Here is a 4,945-nt window from a genome sequence, read left to right as displayed (position 1 = left end):
AGGGCCTTCGTTGTCTTAATTTGCACTTCATAGTGCGCCACACATTCTCAATTCGGAGACAGGTCAGGACTGCAGGCAGGCCATGCTAGCACCCGCACTCTCTGCCTACGCAACCATGCGCTTGTAATCTGGGCAGAATGTGGTTTGGCGTTATCCTGCTGAAAAATGCAGGGACGTCCCTGGAAAAGATGATGTCTCGATGGCAGCATATGTTGCTCCAAAATGTGTACATCTCTTTCTGCAAAAATGGTGCCCTCACAGATGTGCGAGTTACATGACAGACACTCATACACACTGTCACACCCATACACACACAAACACACACTTTCACAGACAGACACACGCACACACACACACACACACACACACACTTTCACAGACAGACAGACAGACACACACACTTTCACACACAATCACTTTCACAGACAGACACACACACACAAACTTACATACATACATACATACATACATACAGTGAGGGAAAAAAGTATTTGATCCCCTGCTGATTTTGTACGTTTGCCCACTGACAAAGAAATGATCAGTCTATAATTTCAATGGTAGGTGTATTTTAGCAGTGAGAGACAGAATAACAACAAGAAAATCCAGAAAAACGCATTTCAAAAAAGTTATAAATTGATTTGCATGTTAATGAGGGAAATAAGTATTTGATCCCCTATCAATCAGCAAGATTTCTGGCTCCCAGGTGTCTTTCATACAGGTAACGAGCTGAGATTAGGAGCACTCTCTTAAAGGGAGTGCTCCTAATCTCAGCTCGTTACCTGTATAAAAGACACTTGTCCACAGAAGCAATCAATCAATCAGATTCCAAACTCTCCACCATGGCCAAAGAGCTGTCCAAGGATGTCAGGGACAAGATTGTAGACCTACACAAGGCTGGAATGGGCTACAAGACCATCACCAAGCAGCTTGGTGAGAAGGTGACAACAGTTGGTGCGATTATTCGCAAATGGAAGAAACACAAAATAACTGTCAGTCTCCCTCAGTCTGGGGCTCCATGCAAGATCTCACCTCGTGGAGTTTCAATGATCATGAGAACGGTGAGGAATCAGCCCAGAACTACATGGGAGGATCTTGTTAATGATCTCAAGGTAGCTGGGACCATAGTCACCAAGAAAACAATTGGTAACACACTATGCCGTGAAGGACTGAAATCCTGCAGCGCCCGCAAGGTCCCCCTGCTCAAGAAAGCACATGTACAGACCCGTCTGAAGTTTGCCAATGAACATCTGAATGATTCAGAGGAGAACTGGGTGAAAGTGGTCTCAGATGAGACCAAAATCAAGCTCTTTGCCATCAACTCAACTCGCCGTGTTTGGAGGAGGAGGAATGACCTCAAGAACACCATTCCCACCATCAAACATGGAGGTGGAAACATTATGCTTTGGGGCTGTTTTTCTGCTAAGGGGACAGGACAACTGCACCGCATCAAAGGGACGATGGACGGGGCCATGTACCATCAAATCATGGGTGAGAACCTCCTTCCCTAAGCCAGGGCATTGAAAATGGGTCAAATACTTATTTCCCTCATTAACATGCAAATCAATTTATAACTTTTTTGAAATGCATTTTTCTGGATTTTCTTGTTGTTATTCTGTCTCTCACTGCTAAAATACACCTACCATTAAAATTATAGACTGATCATTTCTTTGTCAGTGGGCAAACGTACAAAATCAGCAGGGGATCAATTACTTTTTTCCCCCACTGTACATACATATATATGGAAAAGAAACATTACAAGTATAAATCACAATAAGATGTAATAAAGTACAGATAAACAAAGTGTAATAAAATGTGATCTGTTTGAAAATGCAGGGACGTCACTGGAAAAGATGATGTCTGGATGGCAGCATATGTTGCTCCAAAATGTGTACATCTCTTCTGCAAAAATGGTGCCCTCACAGATGTGCGAGTTACATGACAGACAGACAGACAGACACTCACACACACTGTCACACCCACACACACTAACTTTCACACAGAGACAGACACACACACACACACACACACACACACACATACATACATACATATGGAAAAGAAACAATACTTTTATAAATCACAATAAGATGTAATAAAGTACAGAAAAACTAAATGTAAGAAAATGTGATCTTTAATACACACAAATATGTATGGCTGGTCGGATGCGTCTTGGACTCGGGTTCCTCTTCATTACGTATAACGCTTTTGCCTTTTGCTAAAGCTTTCCGTGGAGGGGATCGTGGGTGAGTTTGTACCATTCTTGGGGGGCTCTGCCTTGTTGGGGCGGAGCTGTGATCCAGGTGAACAGCAGATCGGGCATAGGTGGGCATGTGGGCAGAGGAGTAGGAAGGCCGGTCAAGCAAATAAGCTTGCTAAGGTACGCAGCAGCAGCAAGCAGCCCCCCCATCCAGCCAGCCAGCCAGTCTGGCTGGCAGTGACTGAGTGGTTGACAGACGGCAAGCAACGGAATGTACGTGCTCTGTGATGTCATAGCAGTCAGCTGAGAGAGGCTCGTGATGTCATCGCTGAGCTGGCTGGCTGGCTGGCTCTGTGTGTGTGTGTGTCTGTGTCTGTCTGTTTTTCTGTTTGTCAGTCTGTCTGTCTGTCTCTCTCTCTCTCTCTCTCTCTCTCAATTCAATTCATTTGTATTGTCAAAGCAATTGGACATACATACATACATACATACATATATGTAGCGTAAGGTACACTTATACATTTCAATTAAAGAAGTGAATTCATAGTATCACCTTATCACGAATCCTGGAGTCTTGTAGAACTCAATTTCTGTAATAATTGGACGCAGACACCAATTCCAAAGATATAAATTGTCAAATTTATTTAAAAACAAAGACTAAATGTAGCACTACACTAATTATACAAAAGGGAAAAACTAATTAAAATTCAACTCTAGATCAACAAATCAAAGACAAATCACTTCCGTGACCAAATCAAAGACCATGGGATCCCATAGGATAACACACAAATCGTTAAACAAAAAAGGTTATAAACACATTGACTACAATACCGGTTAGTAATTCTAGGAATCACTAAGAAACAGTTGAAAGTGCTAAATTGCAGTTTCAGAAGATGAAAAAAAACTGTAACTGATGGGATATGTAGTACTTTATACTCGAGTGGTCTATGCGATTACACCCTGTTGGTGTTATTAAGAACGCCAAGTACCAGAATGCAGAGCGGGACTGTTTTTTGTGCCGTGACTTGTCGGGGGAAAAAGGTGCAGAAAAAACGGACGAGAAGGTGAAGGTAGTATGGCGGTGATGCACGTGTTGGTGAAGTGGGAAAGCGGGGTCGACAAAGACTCTTACAGCGTGATTCCCACTGCTTGCTTTCGCAATTTTGATTTATTCAGCATTGCTGATGATGACGAAGAGACGACTTGAAACTTCAGAGCAGAGTGGAGAGACACGAACAAACCTCCAAAAGGTGGATGGCCTGTCCATGAAGCGCAGATCATTATGACTGGTAACAATGTTTATTTAAAAAAAAAACATTAAAGTCTTTACATGCTATTTGATATATACAATCACAGTATATTTGAAATGAATGTTTAAGTTATTAATGTGTTGTACTTCTAACATACTCTTATAACATGGTAGGTGGTGGTGAGGGCGCTAAAACTCGTCATACTTGACTGGCATTTGTAAGAACGATTTATTGTGTGTTGTGCTATACAATAAAATCCCCCAAATCACAAAATAAATTAAACCAGATATAATTTAACTTCAGTTTTGATTCAGTGTTGGCTGTTCATCTTAATTTGTATGGTCAAAGCACAGTATTTTTATGACAAATAAATATAATCCCCAAATATCTGTGGACATAATGCAGGGTTTTATTTATTTTATTTTTATTTTAGGAAAAGAAGGCGAACTAAGAAGAAAACTTAATGACCTAACAAAAATGCCCTGTCCTAAAATGAAGAGAGTACCTAAACCAAACAAAAAACTTCAAATTTCAGATGATAGTGACCTTGATGAACCACAGTTACCGGTGAGATAATTACTGCAAATATTAAATAAATGTATTGCAGGATTGTTTTTTTTTAATCATATTCATATATATATATATTTTCATTTTAAACTCTTTTCCTCTCTGAATACAGCACAAAATAAGAAAGAAAACCGATGGAGCTTCAAGAATTAGATCCCGTCATATTCTACAGACATTTAAAGAGTCCAGTGAAGTTGAGCTACAGCAAAAAGTTAAGCAGCTCGAAAAGGAAAACACAAGACTTAAAAATGAAAACCAATGTCTTCGAAACCGTATGGTTGATGGTAAGTTTTTTTATTTATAGCAAATAATTCCTTACCTTGATAAATGTTATTCTTCAGTAATTTAGATTCCAGAGTAATGTATTATAGTTGATCATACTGAAGTAATCTAGAACCACAATACAGACTCTTAATGTGCACTGTCTAATAGTTTAATAATACTGATTATTAAATAAAGTTTTTCAACATAACTTCATAATCCTACATTAATGACTATATGCATTACATTAGACCTGGTAATTCTTGTATTTTATCTTTTTTATTTTTTTTGTAGCTAATGTTAATGACCCACAAAAAGGTCAGTTTGCCAATAACATAGAGCAAGTCTCTCAAGTATAATTGCAGGCATTGATGGTTTTGTTTTCACTTTGTATTAAATATATTACTAGAAATGATTATCATTTAATACTAAGGTTTTTTTCTCCAGAGATTCCAGACCTTTTGGACAATCTGAAAAAAATTGTAACAAAAGCCACATTTATCAGCAATGAAGACAAAAGTGTGTCACCATCAAGTGGTTCTGACAGCCCCACAGCAAATTGTTCTGAATCTGACAAAGAATCACCAAAACAGGTATAACACTCTTGGTCTACAATATTACAAAGACAAGGTAAAAATATATATATTGAAAACAAATATTGGTTGTAAACAAT

The 4,945-nt window shown here is 39.0% G+C and overlaps 1 non-coding gene across 1 annotated transcript; it reads left to right on the top strand.

Annotated features, from left to right (window-relative positions):
• The first annotated feature begins 2,171 nt into the window (after positions 1 to 2,171).
• Positions 2,172 to 2,286, top strand: LOC136730538 (U5 spliceosomal RNA). Its single transcript, XR_010809332.1, has one exon. It is a non-coding gene; the product is annotated as a U5 spliceosomal RNA (small nuclear RNA).
• The last annotated feature ends 2,659 nt before the right edge of the window (positions 2,287 to 4,945 follow it).

This window comes from Amia ocellicauda, unplaced genomic scaffold (genome assembly GCF_036373705.1).
Source record: "Amia ocellicauda isolate fAmiCal2 unplaced genomic scaffold, fAmiCal2.hap1 HAP1_SCAFFOLD_32, whole genome shotgun sequence".
NCBI lineage: Eukaryota > Metazoa > Chordata > Actinopteri > Amiiformes > Amiidae > Amia > Amia ocellicauda.
This window is presented reverse-complemented; position numbering and strand designations above follow the sequence as displayed.